The sequence below is a fragment of the Nanorana parkeri genome, unplaced genomic scaffold (assembly GCF_000935625.1).
Source record: "Nanorana parkeri isolate BGI_ZX_2015 unplaced genomic scaffold, ASM93562v1 scaffold2225, whole genome shotgun sequence".
NCBI classification, from domain to species: domain Eukaryota; kingdom Metazoa; phylum Chordata; class Amphibia; order Anura; family Dicroglossidae; genus Nanorana; species Nanorana parkeri.
This window is the reverse complement of record NW_017308493.1, coordinates 101,016-123,118: the sequence shown is the minus strand read 5'-3', so window position 1 is coordinate 123,118 and position 22,103 is coordinate 101,016.

Genomic DNA, 22,103 nt, shown 5'->3' with positions numbered 1-22,103 from the left:
CTTTTTCCTTTCTATGGGAGCTTCTGGTAAATGATTGAAGATCTGCTCATTTAGTAGCACGGGAAGAGTTTAAAGGTGCAACTTTATCTTCATTTATCAGTGAAGTAGTGACAGCTGGATGCTGTAAATCAATGAAATGACAGCTGTGTGCAGTAACTGGAGTTGATTTACTGAAGCAGTAGAAAGTTCAGGTAACTAGCAAGCTGTGTTAGCTTCGTATACATAAATCTATGTAAAACAGACGTCATTATTCACTTGCTTTACATTCCAGCCTGATGCTGCTACTCAAGGAACTTCCCCATCCCTGATGTCACCTGTAGTCCTGGCAGGGAAGCCTCAAGTGATTTATATAACAATTATATGATATCTTAATATTAATACTCCTAGGGTAGTGACAGGGTCTCTTCAGTATTTCTGTGTGGTATGTGTGCTACCCAGCTCCAGAGCTGTATAATGGCCGTTCCATATTTAATCTGACGTGCATTTAATGTGCATAAAATGCTGCTCAGTCCTCTGATCAATACACACTTACCTGGTGGCCTTCCTACTTTCAAAGCACACTGTCTTTCCCAGCAAGCAAGGCAGGAGGCAGGGGTAGTGACTCCCTTCATAGCCTTCACCCTCCAGGTACTTGTGTGCAGTACAATGGTTGGCTGAAGGGGCAAAAATGACAGCCAGCTCAGACACACACCGCTGCTGCATACACTGAATCCAGGGTGGCTGTCATTTCTTCTGGAAAATTCTACAGTAGGGCTGTTGGCAATGTTACACCTAGGCCACTACACTGTCTGCCTTTGGGTTGGCCCGGCCCTGTATGTGTGTATGTAAATAAAAAAAAATCACAATGACTTCCAAAAGCAATTTGAGTTAGATCTAGGGTTGCCACCTTTTCTTCAAGTAAAACCAGAACACTCTAGCACTGCATGCAGCAATTTTTTTTTGAGAATATAGAGGAGAGAGCGAGGAGGGACAGCCAGGAGAAAGAGCAAGAAGAGGCAGCCAGGGGAGGAAGTAATGGAGGACTACAAATCCCAGCAATACATTATACAGCAATACAAAATAATATGAAGCTACATACTCTGTGTTGTTCCAGGGTGGTGCCATGATGTCTCCAGAGCTTCAGGTGGCCTGTGTGGGCTCTCATCAGGGCTGTGCCAGCTTTCAGGTGGACTCTGCAGGCTCTCAGGTTGCTGAGCAAACTCTCAGGTGGGCTGTGTGGACTCTCAGGTGGGTTGTGCTGACTCTCAGGTGGGCTATGTGCATGCTCAGGTGGCCTATGCAGGCTCTCAGGTGGGCTATGTGGGCATTCAGGTGGGCTATGCGTGCTCTTAGGTGGGCTATGCATGCTCTTAGGTGGGCTATGCAAATTCTCAGGTGGGCTATGCGGATTCTCAGGTGGGCTGTGCGGTTGCTCAGGTAGGCTATGCGCACTCTCAAGTGGACTATGCGCACTCACAGGTGGGCTATGCGCACTCAAGTGGGCTATGCGGGCTCTCTGGTGGGCTATGCGCACTCACAGGTGGACAATGCGGACTCTCCAGTGGGCTATGCGGGCTCGCAGGTGGGCTATGCGGACTCTCAGGTGGGCTATGCTGGCTATCTGGCTATCAGGTGGCTGTGCGGAATGTGTGGGGGTCTCACCAGGGGTCCAGAGGTGGGCAGTATGCTCTCAGGAAGGAGCCAGAGGAGGAGGAGATGAGTGCGCTGGCCTGCACAGGAAGATGCCAATGCAGGCAAATGCGGCTGCCTGAGGTCCCACGCTTGCTGAGGACATCTGCAGCCGCATCTGTCAAAAAATGTAAAGTGTTGGCATCTGCACTTAGTGTCTTGTGTCTGGGTGTCAGCTGGCCAGACTGTCCGGGTGAATCCCAGAAGGGTAGCAACCCTAGTTAGATTAGCCTTTCTTAACCAGGGTGTGGCTCCTGGCCTCATCAGGAGTCCCTCAAAATTAGTGGGACTGTGGTAGTAAAGGGGGGAGTGAAGACTGATGGGAAGGGGGTTCCTGATGTAAATTGGGGAACTCTGATGTGAAAGTGGGGTTTCTGTTACCCTCTGGACCCGTTCCCGTAGCCAGGGGAACGGGGGGCCATATTGTGAAGGAGGTATCTTGATTTGAAGGGGGCACTTCGATGTGAAGGGGGGCCAGCTTTTTTGGGTGTTTTTGCATGGGGTCCCTCTTAGAATTTATGACATCTTAGACTGGGGTGCATTGAGATTCTGCATATTTCTAAAGAGTGCCGTGAGTAAAAAAAAGTTGAGAAATGCTGAATTAGAGAAAGAGCCAGTATAGTAGTGGCAGCCTGCCTTTAAGCTACCTTTTTGTCTGAAGAAAAACTGAGACCTGCAAAGAGTCACTGCTGATAGAAGTATATGACTATGTCATTTTAGCTTTAGCTAAGCTTTACCCTTAACGTCTGTGAGCTGATTTGTCATAATACTATTCATCTCGCCCCCAGCGCCAGCACCACGACACAAAGCAGCAGCCGGTAGCTAGCACACAGCGCCGCCATCTTTCCCCGATGACAGGAGGAAGACTTCCGCCTCGCGTGACGGCCCACAAGCAGCGGTGTATTTAGCTTACGCCGCTCTCAACAAATCTACCGCTCCAGGCAAACGCCTTGTTTGCCTCGCGGCAGATACGCCCCTGGGAGCAAGACCAGTGATGTCACGGCTCGCTTGGTCCATTTGTTAACATTCTGGCCAGAGATGACATTTCCGTAACGTTCGGACAGGCCGTTGTGTGTAGGATTTTTTTTATTTTGGTGGGTCGGCGGGCGTCATTTATTGTGATTGGCACTGGATTACATTGATGGAGCCATTTTATTTTTTTAAAATAAAGGAACTGTAAAAAATGTACCCCTAATTAAAGGGATACCCCGGTGCAAATAAGCCCACCGGGTCAGGGTTGTGGGGAAGAGGCCCTTGTCCCCATCGGCATGGGGACAAGGTCAGGCACACAAATGGGGTGCTCGATCGTCCCCCCCTTTCCTGCCCTGCTGGGCCCATGTATTTTAGGGGACCCCAGACCTACAGGGTCTGGTATGAATCGGGAGGGGATCCTCACCCTATTTTCTTTTTTTTTTTCTGTGCTGGTGTGAGTTTAGCTTGGGGGGCAGAGTTAAGGGGTCATCTTACTGTATAGAGTGAGGTAAGGAACCATTTTAGGTGGGAGAGAAAAGGAGTCAGTCAGGGGGTGAGCTCCATGCCTTTTTGGCTAGCTAGGTAGTCCCTTATTAGGATGGCCGCAGCGCTGCAATCTTTGCTTCAGCGGATTCGGGATCAGGCGTCGACCCATGGCCCGGATTGGGTGCGTCAGCAGCTGGATGAGGTATTCCCCCAACCATCGCATGACTCTGGCAGGAAGAGGAGGAGTAGGCCACTGGAGCGTCTGAACCCTGATGTCAAGGGGGATAGGTGCCATGCTTCACGCTCTGGGGTAGATGTGAGTCTTCCTCTCACCACCCAACGCTGTGAGGAGGAGGGGGTGAGGTTGGAGGGGGCCCTGGGGAAAGGGAAAGCTTCCTGCAGCTCTCTGGGAGCTGCTTTCACTGTGTGTGAGGCAGAGGGGAGGGGCCAGGCACCGAGCTCAGTGGGTCCTTCAGCTCTCTGTCAGGGCTGTGATTGGGGCTAGGCTGCCCATGGATCTGCCTGCAGAGGCAGGCAGGGGCTTGGGAGTTGTTTCTGGGTCACAGCCCAGGCGCGGAGAGCACCTGGTTGTGACAGATGAGTGGGGGGACGCCAGTGATATGGAACTTGTGGCTCCCCCCTCGCACTTAGAGGATGAAGCTGTGATCGGCCAAAATAGGTGGCCACCTATTTTGGCCACCTATTTTGGCCGATCACAGCTTGACAAAGAGGCTCCGCCTCGAAACGCGTAGCTACCGACCCAGTTTGCATCAGTCCCCGATACTCTTTTGACCTCTTCACAAACTTCCGCCGGCACCTGCCTCCCGAGCCACCACACGAACCACCGCTCTGCCTCCCGAGCCTACTGACAGGAAGCCGACATTACACAGCGCTTCAGACATACAGTGCCCCTGACCACAGCGGCTCAGCCTGGCCAGCTGAGTCCGTGCAAGAGTCTGTTGTCCCTCCGTTTGCAGCGCTCGGCGACAGAGGCAGATCACTCACCAGATTACTGGACCCTCCAGGGCTGTATTCACCTAGACACCAAACTGGACGTCTTCCCACAGACGACTTCTCAAATGTGAGTCCCCCGGTATATTGCAACACAGTTGTAGCGCTCTAAATATATTCTTTTTTCTGTTGTACCACAGGGCTCCTCTCTGTTTTAATAGAGCTCGCACACTGTACCCTCCACCCTTAGATCAATACAAACACAAGTTTGTACCTCTTGGCAGTGCGCTTGATTTTGTTGTTTACATTTTGTTTTAGAAAAAGAAGTGAGATGATCTGAGGGGGATCAGCTCAAGTCCGGCCGGCCGTTGTAATTACACAGCCAGCCGGGAGCTTTACATTCAAGAGATCGGGCGTCTCTAGAGGCGCTCGATAGCTTGTATTAGCAGCTGTCACTGCCGTTGCCGGTCCCGAGATGTGCTGTGCCCGATGCAGCCAGGACTGGCACGGCTCTGTGACAGGAGATCAAAGGGAGTTCATTATACGAACTCCCTTTTTATAGTCTGCCCAGCTGTCCCTGCCCCCTCCCCCGTCAGTTCCACCAGTCAGCGCTGGAGGATCGGACAGGGGAGGGGTGAATCCAGTCCCTCCACTGTCACAGCTCTCTGCAGTGACAGGATCGAGAAGTGAGCGAGCGCCGGTATGTGCTCACATCCCTATCTACTGAGCTGACCTGTGACAGTCTCATTGTCACAGGTCGGCTAGAACTATGAGGTGAGTGATAATCACTCACCTCATAGTTTTCTGAGGACGGGAGATCAGCTCGTTGCTGATATCCCTCCGGGCTGTGAATGCAGAAGTGATGTGTATTACATACATAACTTTCGCATTCACCTGTCAGTCATCCTATCCTGCACAATCCTTTCGGCCAGCGTTCACTGAAAGAGCGCTGGCCGAAAGGATCAGAGTGCCAGCGCAGACTCAGCTACATGGTCTGCATCCGACAGAGATCCAGACCGTGTAGCTGCTCCCACAAGTCAAGTAAGAGGCCTGTGACTTCTACGTACCTGACTTCTGAGCTGGCTGCGGGACACAAAGTACCGGCCCGCGGGCCAGTACATTGAGACCCCGGCATTTTTGCCGCTCCGTTGGAATCTGCCGCTTGAGGAAAACGCCTTGTTTCCCTCGCGGCAGATACGCCCCTGGTTGGAGGTGGTCCTTTTTTGGGGGAAAAATCTTTTTATTCATTTTTGCATAGTAAAAAATTACATTACAATAACAATACCAATCATACACAGCAGTGCACACCGTACAGCATAACGTATGCTGAGAGACATACAGAACAGTAAATGTTACATTAACAAAAAATTATCTCTGACCATAACCCCCCCCTCCACCCCCAGGCACATGCAGGATCTCTTTTGAAATATGTGCAACCAATCCGCCCTCCGCCAGCTCCTTGATGAGAAATGTTGCATCAAAGCTCTACAGCTCCTCTCAACCGATGCACGGTACAACAATCATTTAAACAAAAATAATCAGATAAACGGAATAAATGAGGAAATGAGAACCTCAAAAAACTCTCATCGCCCTCTCATCCTGTACAATATTATCTCACCAGGATTCTCTGAAAAGCCAGAAACCTCCTACAAGGTTGGAGGTGGTCCTTGGTGTGTGGCAGGGCATGCAGGGTTGAGGCTTCAAACCCCTCATGCCTGTGGTGGGTCCCTGGCGGTGCCATACATTGACTACAAAGAACTGGCTCTCTGCAAAGTTAAAAGGGGCGGAATAGTAAGGATGTGCCAATGGTGGAGCTATTGGGCTCTATAGCTTGGTAGCCAATAAGAACTTGGGCAACTGTTGGTGGGCGTACCCACTCGGGCCAGAATATGGGCGGCCGGTAAGCAATGGGTCATGGTACACCCCCTGTAAGTGGTGTTTTTTGGCACTCGTCAGGGACCGAAGTGTTTTTTCTTACTACATAGTATGTTCTGTTATTATTGTAAATGCTTACATCGCTGTGGCCATTCAACCTTCCAATAAATGTTATTACATTACGTTCTTTGAAATTACTTGTGTGTTATTTAGGTGGGAAGTGAGGGTTACTTGGCCTTGCAGTCAGTCAAGTCCCCAGCACTCAGGTAAAGATAAAAATTTAAGTGGATTTATTTGTATCACATAGCACAGGAAAAGCCAACATTTTGAGGCTTGCAAGGTCTCTTCTTCAAGATTACATATCCGCTACTAAGACTTGTGAGAATTGCTCTTTTACTTTGTCACAGTCATGTTATCACAGCAAGGGGTACCAAATGGTGGGCTTACAGACAGAAGTAATACACTTTCATATTAATAAATATGCATTTAACATAACAAGGGTATATTAGAGGGATACCGTTCTTACCTGCAACCACCTTGCTTACCGTGGCCTGTCCTCCCACCACACTTACACTCCCTTGTTCCCAAATAAGACACGCCAGACCTATATGGAGTTTAAAGGCCACAGCAGCCAACTTTTCTTTAATTAAATATAAAACTTTAATACAAAAATAAAACCAAAATATTCTCTAAGACACAACAGGTAAAAAACCACAGTGTAAACAACAGTTTTACGTCTCCCAGGTTTCCGGGTCCCTGAAGGCACATATTGTAACAAGAGAAAAGGAACACCGCCCCATACCAAATGTGTCTACGGCTTCAGATGCCTAGTACTGTGTCCCCAGCCGCAACACCACTGCCTCGGGGACGTCTCTCTGCCAACCGTAGACCCATCCAGCCCAAAGTACTTGCTCGACCCTTGAGCAACACTTAAACGGACACCCACACCTGTGATGGGTCCCCAACAAAACATTTTGCATAAAAAACTGCGGTATCCCTGCTACCTTCAAGGACCCCAAACCGCCCACGACTGCCTTGACTAAACCAACTGGAACCTAGACGGAAACAAAACACAAATTCAGAAATTAACAAACATCGCATCCTAGGGGCGGGCGGGAATTACCTTCTCCTGTTGAAATCCTCCTCAAACTGGCCTCTTCCTGTCTCTTCCCCAGGATCCCCGCCCATGGAAATCCCACCCTCTCCCACTAGTCTCCAATCAGGAGGAGACCACTCCTGCCTTGTTTTCCTTCATACCTTCATTTCCAATTTAACCCCTTATCTCCCTGTCTCCCCCTGTCATGCTGTCCCTCCGCACAATTCCCTTTCTTCCTTGTGCTCCATGAATTTCTTGAAAAGAACAATCCTTAAGCTACTTTAAAAAATAAATTGTCCTTTGTGGTGGGCTACTATAAACTAAAATTACATTTTCTAAATATGCTTCTGGTACTTAAAAGCAAAAAGACATAATCTGCTTCAAATATACAATATGAAAGGAAGAATCCATCTTTTGTTGGTAACCAAGCTGGCCCAATGTAAATGTTAAAAATAGATTATTCAGAGAGTTCAGCTTTATTCTACGGGAATGTGCCAAGTGATGATGGCAGCGTTGCTTTCAATGTTTCTTATGGTAGACAGCCAGATTGGGTTTTGGTTCAGCGATTAAAAGTCCACACAACAGTCCAGGTTTTAAATTGACCCCAGACAGTAGACAGTTTTTTCCCCATGAAATGGCAGAAGTATTACACTTACATATTAGCATGCCCATAAGATGGAAAAAACAACTCTTAGACTACTTTAAATAAAAAATGTTCATGTTTAGTTGGAGTGTACCTTTTAAGGGGCTAAGTGTTCCATGTTTCATGGAAGGGTAGATATTTATTTTGTCAGGTACTGTGTTCTCAAGTAAACAGGCAGTACACGGTGAGGCTGTGCACATAGCAGCAGAAACATCACTAACACTGTACATACAACAGGCACAAAAGACACTGCTTTCATAGCAGTTCCGTATTGTGCTATGGCAGTTTGTTCCTGAACACCAAAGCAACCCTTATCTCAATTTCTCTGTACTCATTTACATCCAGATTAGGGGTTTCTTTTACAGATGGTGAACACAACAAAGATGGGGAAATAGCAAAACTATTTAAACATTACTGAACGTGCTGTTAAAAGTAAATGATGATGTTTAATGTTCACATGATTAGATGCACATGTTTACCAATGTTATTAAAGAACTTCATCTGACCCTGAAACTTCTGACTGTAATTATAGTCCTCTGGGCCCTGAAAGAAAAAAATTAACTTTGGTTCTTAAAGTGACACTAAACTCAGGAGTTAAATCTTAAAAATGCATTCAAGTACCTTAACTATTACCAAAAATATAGCTTATTGGTGTATCACTCGGCTGTAGATCCTCAAATCATCTCTGAATTCGGTGCGGACACTGTCCTTCCTTCTGGATGGTGACTACTTTTTTCCCCCATGGTCCATGTATGTGTTGCAAAGTAGCCACTGCTCCAAGCTCGCTCCTGTGATGGACTACAATCTCATGTTTCGTTTACTCATTTGTATTGAAATTGTAGTCCATCACAGGAGAAAAGCTTGGAATGGTACCCAAATTTGTCTTTAGGCAATACTTTAAAAGCTTTAACAGGTCATAAGTTTAACATTAACCATGAATAATGTCCCTAGAATTACTGCTCACAATCCGCTGTGAATGCCAGTGCCCAACATGTGTGGTGTTTTCGTACTTGGGTGCATGTTTGAATTAGTATGTGCATGTATGCGGGGGCAGGGAACTTAAAAACATTTTTGGGTGTGTTTTTACATTTATTTTAATTAACTTTATTTTTAAAAACGTTATGTATTTATTTTTTTAACTTAACTTTATTTTATTTTAGCCCCTACCACCTTCTGTGGAGTGGCTACTAGAAATTTAGTATTGCTAGAACTGTGATCAGTCTGGCTGTTTCATGTTTGGTTATTATCTGGTTAATTCTAGGTGTTCTGTTATTGATTGTACCTACATGAGTGGGGTGTAACCCTGCTGCCGTGTGGGACAGCCAATAGGGGAACATCATGAGTGTCTATCACTGGGGGTTTTATGGCCAGTGGTGCACTGGGGGGGAGTGCATACTCAGTGAGTTTGCCATCTGCTCAGCCCAGTCCACCCCCGGGCTTAGCCTGGGGGTGGGATGCTTAGAGATGGAAAAGCTAACTAGGCCTCAAGCTTGGAGGAAGCCACACATGTGGATCCTGGAGGGGTCAGGAACTGATTGAGAAAGAGAAACAGAGAAACTGGATGGCTGCTGGAGGTGCCTGGTACTGGTATGGACCTCAGGAGCAAGTCTTGCGGCTCTCCTATGGAAGATCTCATGCCTATCCCTGTTCAGCTGTTGCTCTATTACCCAGTGTCAGCCTGTTCTCCTATTGATTCTGCACTGTGAAAAACTAAAAGGGAATTGGTGAGTCTGTTCTATTTTTGCCATGGATGTCCTAAGCCTTATACCCTCTCTCCCTGTTCTGAAGTTCTCCAATAAAGCATTTAAAAAGGCACTTAAAGTGACTGGCGCCCAATTTTTTTGGTCACACATCCCATCACTGGCTAAGGATCTGCCCCTAAGAGTGAAATGTCAGTCCTCTCTACCCTTTGGGGTCCACCTCTGACCTCTGGTGGTCAGGGGGGGCACTACACTACTACATAGGGGGCTCACAAGCTGACAGCACTTTAGAGGGGACAGGTTCTCTTTAAAGCAACCTTAGGGCTCTATTAGACCCTCAATGTCACCTTCGCACCCCAACTGAAGCTGATTAAGTACAGCTCAGAAAATAAAATGGTTGTGAGAACTTACAAGGCTGCGCTAGGGGGAGGATGAAGAGGCTCTCACCTAGGACAGTGGAAGGCATGCGGTGACCCACTGAACATGGGGTTGCCACCCACTTTTGGGTTACGGCTAGGGATGCACCGATACAAGCATCGGTATCGGCAGCGATACCGAGTATTTGCATGAGTACTCGTACAAATACTCCGATACATAAAACGAGTACCTGTGCCATCTCCGAGGATACGAAACCGCCGACCTCCATAGCGTCTGCATTCAAAAAACATGGCCGCGAACTTCTCCTCCACGGCCGTAGTAAACTCCGCCTCCAAGTCCTCACTCCTGACTGGAGCGGAAGCCTGTCAATCACCCAATCGGCCAATCAGCGGGAGAAGAGGCCAGCATGGAGCAAATGACTAGGCTGTGACACGGAGTGGCTGAAGGAGACGGAGGCGTCACAGCAGCAGGTTAGTAGCACCGCATGGCGGCTGGGCACATGACAAAAAAAATATATATATGCCTGTAATGTTGACTGCATATGCCATATAATATAAAAAAAGACAATAGAAAATGAATATATAGATTATGCCTATTGCTAACTAAGGCTTGTATCCCAATAGTGGGTAAAATAGATGAGCACATGTCCAGACTCCAGAACACTGTAGGGTGCCACAGCTATATCCAATTCTGTATACCTGGCTTTATATTATAAAAACTTTAAAATATAAAGCCAGGTATGTAGAATTGGATATAGTTGTGCCACACTATACAATACAATGTTCTGGAGTCTGGACATGTGCTCATCTATTTTCCCCACTATGGGGATACATGCCTTAGTTAGCAATGGCATGATCTAAATATTCATTTCATTATTCAATGTATTTTTTAAAAATATTATAAACTTTATAATATAAAATTAAAGACATTGAATAATGAAATTAAATGAATATTTAGATCATGCCATTGCTAACTAAGGCATGTATCCCCATAGTGGGGAAAATAGATGAGCACATGTCCAGACTCCAGAACATTGTATTGTATAGTGTGGCACAGCTATATCCAATTCTGTATAACTGGCACATTTTAAAAAAATACAAAAGATATTGATATACAGGTCCAGGAATGCCTTGCAATGTTACATACTATATATTAATACAGCATGGTCAAAGATGATGAATGCTTACTTGATATAATCACTATTCAGCAATGGAAAACATTTTTATTTTATTTATTCAAGCAGAGGTTTGGTCTGTGATATTGCAACTTGCAGGTGCAAAACTATGGATTCCAGCCAGGGAATCATAGCTGAGTAAATACATCATGAATAAATAAAATTTTTTTTTTTTCCATTGCTGAATAGTGATTATATCAAGTAAGGATTAATTCATCATTAGTTTGTATTGCTTTAGAAAAAATGTGACCTGCCCCTTTAAGAAAAAGTATTTGTAATAGGTATCGGCGAGAACTTGATTAAAAGTATCGGTACTCATACTCGGTCTTAAAAAAGTGGTATCGGTGCATCCCTAGTTACGACCCACCAGTTGAGAACCATGGCTGTAACAGATATGTAGAATATTATTGTAGACATTGCAGTAGATCTACAATTTTTTTTATATCCTTCCTAATGTTCTGCAATACAATTAATCTTCTACTTCGGCTATGAAACTATTTATCAATTTTTTGTTATTCAGAATCATTGTTTTATTGCCATGTGATAATAGCTGTCCATTATATATCTTGTATCATATTGATTTTATTTATTTGTTGCTTAGGATCTTTCAAAGGTCACCTGTTTAGCCACAATAAAAATGTAATTTATTTGCAAACAAAATAAGGCCCTGTTCACACCAGGGCGGTTCGGTCGAGAGGATTTGTCCACTCTGAACCGCCGACATGAACAATCCCATACATTCCTATGGGGACTGTTCATGCAAGCGCACGGCTCTGTGCGATCCGAGCCGCCTACCGCCCAAAATGCTCCCTGAGCTACTTTTTACGCACTGATCAGCGCGTTTTCCATATAGATTCAAAAATCATGCGCAAACTGCGCTGAAACGCTTCCGCCCTGGTGAGAATGGGGCCTTAATATGTAGCTCAGTGTTAATTTCCATTATTATTAATATTAACTTAATGGTGCACCATTATCTTAAGGACATTTATAAAATATGCCGGTGATGTGTCGAAAGTGCGAACTTATTGAGTTGTGGGACCGCATTACTTCCGGTTTCCTCAGAACTACGAGGTTTTTACACAAAACATGTTGTGCACGAGCGCCATCCACGGCATTGCCCTATAGACATAGACCACAGCAATAAAGTAATAAAATGATGTAGGATGACAGTAAGCCAGCACGTTCTTTATCTCCGGTGCCCCACTCAATATGCACTTCCAGGTCCACTTAAAGCTTCAAGGAGATCGTACCCACTAGACATGTTTTGTTTGATTCTGAATTTGCGTTATTTAGTTTTTCGGTATTTGGATCCGAAATTGAATTCGTTTCGGGATTCGGACGAAATTGTTAGCGGTAGTCCGGTCGACGTTTAGTTTTCGTTTGTTCGTTGCAGCAAAGTGACATTGGGAAAAAAAACATTTCCACAGTCTGCAGAAGAGGAAAAAAAAAAGTGTGAGGTTCCCCCCCCAATTCATACCAGACCCTTTAGGTCTGCTAGGAATGTTAGGAGGGAGCCCCCGGGTTAAAACAAAAAAAAAGTGCGTGCCCTTTAGGCCTGGTAGGAATTTTAAGGGGGAACCCCAGCCCCAAAAAATGGGTGTAAAGAACGTGGGGTCCCCCCTAACATTCCTACCAGACCCTTGATCCAAGCACTGGCCATGGCAGGGCAAGAAAGTGGGGAGGGGGGAGGGGGCGATCGAAAAAACTCGCAGCAAAATGACATTCAGCCCGAAAGTAAACAGATGTGAGGAGCGAGTCGTGACGTCACGGCTCGCTCTGCCCATTTGACATTCATTTTAGGAATGTTAGGGTTCCCCCTTAAAATTCCTACCAGACCTAAAGGGCCTGGTAGGGATTTTGGGGGAACCCCACGCACTTTTTTTTGTTTTAACGTGGGGGAGGGTCCCTCCTAACATTCCTACCAGACCTAAAGAGTCTGGTATAAATTGGGGGGGGGGGACCTCACGCTTTTTTTTTTCATCTTCTGCAGACATTTTTTCTAACGTCACTTTGCTGTAATGAAATTTCGTCTAACAAATGAAATTTCGTCCAGACTACCGCTAACGAATGTCAGGAAATCAGAAATTCTGATTCGTTTGCATTTGGTATTTCTGTAATTCGGAATTCAGATGCATCCGAATGTCCGAATTTTGATTCGTAACGAAACACATCGCACATATCTAGTGCCCACAGGACTGTAGCTACCATGGGGCGAGTGAGGCACTCACCTCAGGTGCAGCTGAGAGGGGGCGCAGACAGGGTCCCCTCGCTCCTGTTGCCATGGCAAGCACAGGGCACCATGGCAATAGGTGTGCCAGGTGGCCAACACAGCCGCGCCTTGGCAGGGAGAAGAGGGGCAGCACAGGCTCCAGCTTCTCCTCGGATCCCCGCTGCTCTCCCCCGCCTGTATGGGCAGAGGCAGCAGGTATCCGATGAGAAATAGAGCGTTGCGGGTGGGGAGGTCAGAGGAGGGAGCTGTCATTCAGGATGGCCTAGCGGTGAGGAGAGAGGGAGAGAGATGCTCGGCCTGGATCTGACACCCAGTGGCTCTTTCTGGCAATTTAATTTTCTATTTCAAAAGGGAAATGTCAGGGGTCTGTTTAGACCCCTAATATTTCCCCGAACGCCCCCTTAACAGTAAACCTACCCCACAAACACACTCATGCACACATATTAGACATGTGCAAAGACAAAAAATTTGTTTTGGACGAAATGAATAGAAACCAAAAATGTTTTCATTAGTTTCTTCAAACGAAACAAATTTTCATGCTATTTTGGATTTGTCCACCAGTGCATTCTGCACATGCGCACCGCCATCCTGGAGGTGGGGCACATGACGTCACATGATGCAGCGCGTGTGCAGCGTCGAGTGACATCACATTTTTTTTGGGGGGGGGGGGCAATTTTCTATTCTTGCCTCAGGCGCAAAAGGAGCTAGCTATGGCTCTGAGTGCCCACCAATCCATCCAGTTGTCATCCTGGTCAAGAGCCAGCAATGAGGTCAACAAGCAAGAAAGGATGCCAGGCTCATCACCAGATTACCGGAGGTAGAAGCAGAGGATGTTGTGCTTTTTGCTTTTCAAAAAATAAAGTGTTGCACTGTGAGTTTGGTTAACACATTGATTGCCAGAATATATTTAATGTCATGGCTATCTACCTTCTTAAAGTCTCTAGAAAAGGTACATGACACAATGCACCCACCCTTGGCAAGACAAAATATAATGTTTTAGCATCAATAATTTAATTTTTTTTTTGGTTATGGGGTTTTAAAACCCCAGTTTTATACTTTTTTTTTTTTTGCGTATACATTTTTATTGGAGGTAGAAGACAATAAAATAACATTACACCGTATTATACAGTCATAGTACTTCAAGATACAATACTATACAGCAGGTGTGGATCTGGACCTGGAATTCAACTGCAACAGCTTTAGGGGATTAACAGGCTGGGGGAGGCAAGTGTATTCAGGCATGGATTCCAGAAAAAAAGGTGTATGCCATGTAGGTACAACATGGCTTACAGCCATGGAATACTGCCAAGGCGTCTTGTTGGTAAGTACCTACACAAAATCAGCAAAGAGGCTGCAGTGCATGGGGGCTGCGCGGAGAGGGTTAATTTCTCGAAATTCTTGAGTCCCTTATCTGACCATATTTTAAAGCTAGAGGGGTTAGAAAGCGCAGGAGGAAAGGTGGGGTTCCTCAAGAAGGACATTAGAGGTAGGTGTGGGGAAGTGAGGGCCATTTTTTTGTTTAAGGCATCCCAAATGCGCAGTGAGAAGGAAGTGATGGGATTTAGTGGTGAGGGCCTCCGCTTAGGTTGAAGCCAGAGAAGGTTAGCTACTGAAGTAGTTGGGTGAAAGGAGTCCTCAATCGTTACCCAGCGAGGAATTTCAGATTCAGCGTGGTATTTGGTTAGCTGTCCTACTTGGGCTGCCTGATAGTATGCTAACAGGTTAGGGACACCTAGACCGCCTCGAGTTTTTGGTTGATAGATGGTGCTACGCGGGGTTCTGGGACACCTGTCATTCCAGATAAATCTCATGATCCGAGCTTGTAGCATACGTAGTACCGATGACGGAACTTGCACCGGCAATACTCTGAATTAATATAGTATCTTGGGCAAGCTATTCTGCCTAGCCATGATAATTGATATCGAGACCATGTATCGAGTAGATGTATCAATTTCTTTATCAAATCTGGGTAGTTGGCTCTATAAAGCGTGACGTATGATGGGGTCAAGTTAATCCCCAGGTAGGATAGTTTAGAGGAAGACCAACAGTAGGGAAAGTTCTCATGCAGGGATGTTACCAGCGGGGTTGGTAGGGAGATGTTAAGGGCAATTGACTTTGAATCGTTGACGCAACGCCCTGATATGGAGGCAAATCGGTTGAGGACCAGCTGAAGGTTTGGGAGGGAGATGATGGGGTTGGTAAGAGTAAGGAGGGCATCGTCTGCGAATAAACAAATTTTGTGGGAGGTACCAGCATAGGTTATGCCAGAAATATCCAGGGAAGAGCGTATTACACATGCCAAGGGCTCTAAGATTAAGGCAAAAAGTAGTGGTGATAAGGGACATCCTTGCCTGGTGCCCTTGAGTATATCGAATGACGGTGAACGGTAACCATTGTATTTCACATGCGCTGTGGGCCTGTTGTAGAGCGAAGTTATCCATGTAAGGAAGTGGTGACCAAATCCCCAGCGTCGGAGGGTGGCAAAAAGATAGGGCCAGGACACCGTATCAAAGGCCTTCTTAATGCCCAAGGATAAAAGCATAGCAGGGATACGCGGTGCTTGAGCAATATGAGTAAGCAGGGTAATGCGGCGAACGTTGTCTCCCGCTTGCCTACTGGGTATAAAACCGACTTGGTCCTGCGTAACTACCTGCGTAACTAGCTGCCCTATCACTTGATGGAGTCTGTTAGCTAGGATCTTAGCAAGTAATTTTACGTCTACATTCAGTAGCGAGATAGGCCTAAAATTGGAGCAGTCGGTCTGATCAGTGTTCGACTTGGGTATCATACAAATGTATGCAGAGAGAGAGTCACGGTTTAGGGTATTCCCGGATCTGATGGAGTTAAAGGAGGCAGTTATAATGGGCGCTAGGGTCTCCTTAAAGGTGTTATAATAGGCCACTGTGAGGCCGTCAGGGCCTGGTCTCTTCCCTTTGGCTAGTGTGCCAATGGCAAGAAGAACTTCCCGTTCCGTGATCGTGTCTTCTAGAGCCTCAATCTGCGCTGGGAGGAGGGACGGTAGATTAAGTTCAGATAAGAATCTGTGCATATTCTCTGTTGGCTCTGGCTCGGGTGTCGAGTATAGGGATGAAAGATGTTTGTGGAAGAGTTCAAGAATGGTAATTGGGTTGCTAGTATGGGTTCCTGTGGCAGTGCGTAACCTGTAAGGTTTGAAGTATGGGTCTAGAGACCGCAACCGATTTGCCAGCAAGGTGTCTGCTTTGTTTCCTTTGAGATAGAACTTATGGGCTGTGCGGTGCAGCTGTTTGGCTGCGTGTCCTGTTAACAGTAGATTAAGTGCTTGGCGAGCTGTGTCAAGTTTGGTCTTGTTGGATTGCGTGGGGTCGGTGGTGAAGGCCTGGACACAGGAATAGTATTCCTGTTCCAAGGTATCAAAGCGCCGAAGTCTCTCTTTTTTTTAATTTGGGATGCCAGCTGGATGATTTTCCCCCTGATTACTGGTTTGTGAGCCTCCCATAGTAGGGTAGGGGAAATGTCTGGGGACTGATTTTGCGCCACATAGTCGGATATGCAGGATTCTATGGTGCTCTTAGTTACCGTGTCAGATAAGAGGGAATCATTCAAGGTCCAAGAGAAGGATTTAGCTGGAGGGGAGAGGCCCGAGAAGATCAATGTGACCGCAGAGTGGTCAGACCACGGGACTGGAAGGAGTTTTGAATTCATGATTGAGTGGATTAGAGAGGTGGAAGCGAAAATATGGTCTATTCGGGAGAAGATATTGTGTGGGTGAGAATAATGTGTGAAATCTATTTTATGAGGGTTCACTTCTCTCCAGCAGTCAATGAGTGCGTGGTGAGAGATAAGGGCACAAAATGCTTTAGCGGAGGCCAAGTATGTTGGAGTATCATTAGATTTATCTTTGTGAGGGAGGAGAACCAAGTTTGAGTCACCACACATGATGACCGTGCCCGTGCTGTTTGCTTGTATTTTATTCAATAAGTCATAAAAAAAGGAAAGTTGGTCCGTATTGGGGGCGTAGTAAGAGACTAGGGTGACTTCGGAGTCGTGTAAAAGCCCTGTGAGAATTAAGTATCTGCCTAGCGGGTCTCTGATCGTGGAATTGCATATAAAGTTAGCAGAGCGGCGGAAGCCAATTAAAACGCCTTTCCTTTTACAGTTGTCATTGGCCATGTATATCATAGGGTATGGAAATATTTGGGACATGACGTCCTAGAGAAGTGGGTCTCTTGTAGAAAGACTATGTCCGCATGAGAAGAGCGGAAAAAGCGGAATGCTCGTGTTCTCTTATTTGGGGAGTTAAGGCCCTGTACATTAAGGCTTAAAATTTTAAGGGTCATGATACGGGTGTTGGAAGAAGGGGCCTAATGGAGAAATTATAAGTCATGGTGGGGTCATTGTAGGAGTCGCGGCCAGATCGCACCACGCAGCCTGACTGAGGGCGGTAGGTAAAGAGGGCAGGGGTAAAGTGGGAGAAGAAGGAAAAGAGGAAGAGGGGAGCAGGGATGCAGTAAATATTGCTTGTTAAAACATGTGATACCAATAGAACAAAAAAAAACACAATTTGCAGCAAGTGCTGCAGGCGGAGAATATCCGCAACAAGATCGATACGTTGGGCAGGGGGATCCATGTGATCTCTCTCTACCCAAGGCAGGGGGGGGGCGCATTGACAAACTCCCCCGGACAAACTTATATAATAACATAGCAAAAACTTCACTGTAGGGAGGATCCAGGAACTCAAATGTTAAGTGTTCTAAAGTAGACAACAAAACAGAAGCTCATCATGTTAAGGCAGGATAACTAAACAAAAGACAATATAATTTGCAACTTGAGATATGAGGAGAACGTATGGTTGCTCAGCCTCGAGGTTTGGTGGAAAAGAGGGATGGAGCTAGGTCTGCCCTGCATGGACACAGACAGAGGAGGTTCTACGTGGCTAGTAGAGTAGTAATTGGGCATCTGGGGCCTAAGGTGTTATCATCTTTCCGATTAAGCCCCATCAAGTGATGGTGGCAACCCTCACCGATAATTGGTGGTGGCAATCTAGCTACTAAGACCCTCGAGACTGAGACAACTCACCAACCTCATCAACAGTGTGGGAAAGGTGTTGCGTTTGGTGATTCCTTAAGGCTTTTCATCTTGCAGCTCTGATTTTGGCAGCTGTGGAAACAACCCAGTCAGATAGAACTTTTCAAACAAAAAACTGCACAAAATTAGTGCTAGAACAGGTTTCCTAGCTATATCAAAGTAGGAGAAGCACGTAGTGACCCCAGTGCAGCTCTCTGCCCCAATTAGAGCTGTGAGGGGGATGAATGAAGGGTCAGTATGGCAGTGTTCCGCAAAATCTGCCGATGATTCTCAAGGGGTCGCGGAGATGGCAGCATCAGCCGTCAGATGAAAGACCATAATCAATCAGTCCGATGTGCTTCGTCTGGGTGTCATCTTGTTGGCAGGCCGGCGGGAGTCACCTGAATGATTGTGATCCGAGTCACTACGGTTACGCTTCGATGAGGTAGCCGGGGATTTGGACGGGCCAGATGATGAGGAGTGAGGATCTTGTAAGCCAAGGGCCGATAGTTTGGCCCGGGTTTCCTCCAAGGAGGTGCATGAGTGATGCCTACCACCGTGCTGGAAGAGAAGGCGGAAAGGATATCCCCATTTATAGGGAATATGGTGTTTGGTTAACACTTCCAGGCATGGCTTCAGCTCCCGTCTCTTAGAGATGGTGGGCGGGGCTAGATCACTGAAGAGCTGGTAGACATGGCTCTGAAAGTCCAGCGGATGTTGAGATGCTTTGTTTCTGGCTGCCGTAAGGAGCGACTCTTTGGTGCGATAGTAATGAAGCTTAACTAACACATCGCGAGGTGGGCCGTCCGGTTTCTGTCTGGTCAGTGTTCGATGGACACGATCCATTTCAAAACGGTCAACTGGGATTTCTGGCGCCAGTTCTTGGAAGAGCGCCAAGGCAGTGGAATACAGATCTGTTATATGCTCAGGTAGGCCGCGAATACGCAAATTCGAGCGGCGGGAATCTGTTTTCCATATCCTCTACTTTGGACATAAGTGCCTTATGATCCCAAAGGGCCTCTATTTCTTTCATCTGGCCCGCTAGATCACTCGAGATATCATCGCATCTGTCCAAGAGCCGCCGTTCGATGACCTATTTCGCGGATCTCTTTTAATAGGCGGTCAGTAATTTGCTTTGACGTTGCATGCAGTGCCTTCTGCAGCATAGCATCGAATTGGTTTAGCAGGGCTGAATTGGAGCGCTTGTGTTTACGAGGATTCAGCTGTTCACCTTCCTCCATGTCACTGCTCGAGGCAGAGGCAGTCTGTGAGGGAGCCGTCCGTATGGCGGGAGACGGCGCCATCTTGGCTGAGGCTCTAGACATTGCCTATGGTATGGGTTTTCCCGTATTTTTGGTTTTCTGGTCGTTCTTGGATCAGGATTGTGACATGGCTGGCCCTGGGTATCAGTCCGGGGTTAGGGTAAGTGAGTTTTGGCTATTTGGGAGCGGTGTGCTCCTTTTCTAGTGGGATAATTGTCCGGAGGAGTCACGGAGCTGTCTCACTTACCACCCGTTATCGACAGCAGCGTGCATGCGCCTCCAGTTTTATACCTTTTTTAAATACATTTTATAAAGTAATTATTATACAAATATATATTTAATGTAAGGTGTATTGATTATTCAGGCTTTGCAGATCCTAATCTGTTTTCTAAAGAGAGAGCTGAGCCATTGCTTTATACTTTCAAATTGTCTCTTTCCAATTTAAATCTTGATTTATTTTTTTTTAGTCCTGCACATAATAAAGAAAATATATGTAAAACACAATACATCTGCTTAAGCCTAAGGATTTTAGTAGCAGAAGTTAAATATTTACTGTATTCTGTACATTCCCATGAAAGTGCACAACTGTGTACATGCCCAGTCTGTGTACTTTTGGATTTGTTTCTTTACATTATACGTGTATTAGATACTGGTTGTACACTTTCCCTGGACCTTTCCACTCTGAAGAAAGCATTGTAGAAACTATTCATTATATTCTATGTTAAACAAGGCTGTCTTTTGGTTTTATCTTCCTAAATAACAGTAATGTTCTATATAATTAAGGAGAGATGACAGGAAATTTGTAGGAATACCATTAATGTCAAGAAAATTAGGGCGACTGCAAGTGAAATTCCAGCAAGTAAAGGAAAATGGTTCAAGCATCGAGAAAAAAATTTAAGTTTTACAGCAAGAGTACATTAAACTCCTACAAAAACAGCTAGAGGAAATTGTAGTATACACTTCGCTAAATACAGTTTGGATTACTTTTGGTGTTATACTTGTCAAAAGCCATATAGTGATATATGTGTAGGGACCCTGCCCTGTTCTGTTGTGTCACTAACTACATTTATTGTGTGTTGTTGCTAGACTGTAATCAGCCTAACATGCTGTTTACCCTTTTCTTGGCTCTGCAAGTCTTCCCTTATCTCAGAGGGGCTGATTGCTTCTGCCTGTTACTGTGAAGGAGGTTCCAGTAAGCAGAAGTTATAAATATTTACCTAACTCAACCCTTCCCTGAGGTCCTTCTTCAGAGGTATGGTTTGAAAATATGATGAATATTTGGATCACCTTTCCAAAGTGTTCTGTTTCATCCTGGGCTCTGCCAGGGAAGAACCAGGGTGCCTTCTGGCTTCCTCAGTGGCACTTCAAAATTTTGCAGTGCGATGCCTTTCCACCAAGGTGCAGACAGGCTTCTGATGTGAACGGTGACCCTGATGTATATGGGGAACTCTGATGTAAAAGGGGGGACTATATCATGAAAGGGGGGCTCTGATGTAAAGGGGGGGGCTCTGATGTGAGGAGGGCTCCTGATGCAAAGGGGTTCTACTGATGTAAAGGGGGACTTTGATGTGAAGGGGGTCTCCTGATGTAAAGGAAGACTCTGAAGTAAAGGAAGAACCCTATTTTTGTGTTTTTTGCATGGACTCCCCCTTTAAAAGCCATATTTTTGGATTTGGAGGGGCCACACATTGCATCACTGCATGGGCTCAGGGATATTGTCTGTGGACACAGTTCGCCGTGCCATCCCAAAAATGCAAGTTAAAGCTCTATCATGCCATATCTGAACATGGTCCTGAAATGTCGCTGTCTTCTCTGAGCCAAAGCTTATTTAAAATTATCTGTTGCAAAGTGGAAAACTGTTCTGTGGTCAGACGAATGACAATTTGAGATTATTTTTGGCAACCATGGGCACTGCATCCTCTGGACTAACGAGGAGAGGGACCTTCTAGCTTTTTGTCAGCAAAAGCTTACAATCTATGATGGTATGGGGGTGCATTAGTGCATATGGAATGGGCAGCTTGCACACCTTTTAATGCAAGAAAGTATTTTGCTTGCTTTAGAAACTGAAAATGTTATACTTCTATATAGGGATGCACCGATACCGATACTAGTATCGATATCGGTGCCGATTCCGAGTATTTGGGAAAGTACTTGTACTCGCCCAAATGCTCCGATGCCTAGCACGAGTACTTCCGGTAATAGAAAGCCGGGCAGCGCGTCATTACACTCTGCCCGGTTTCGTGAATGACCGGGAAGCGGCTCCATGCTCTCTCGTCACTTGTGATGAGAGCATGGAGCCGACTTCCCGTCCAATCAGGAAGCCGGGCGCCCTCTAATGACGCAACGCCCTGCTTTCTGATTGGCCGGGAAGCTGGCTTCATGCTCCCTCATCATCTCATGACAAGAGAGCATGGAGCCGGCCTCCCTGCCAATCAAAGCAGGGCGTCGCGTCATTACACGGCGCCCCGGCTTCCATGATTGGCCAGCAAGATGGCTCCGACTGGGTACCGGAGGAAGGCCGCTCCTGGCTGGAGAGGCCCCGGGGGTGACAGGCTGGACATGCTGAGGTGAGAGGGGACAGACTTTCTGATTGGCCGGCCAGACGGCTCCGGCTGGGTGCCG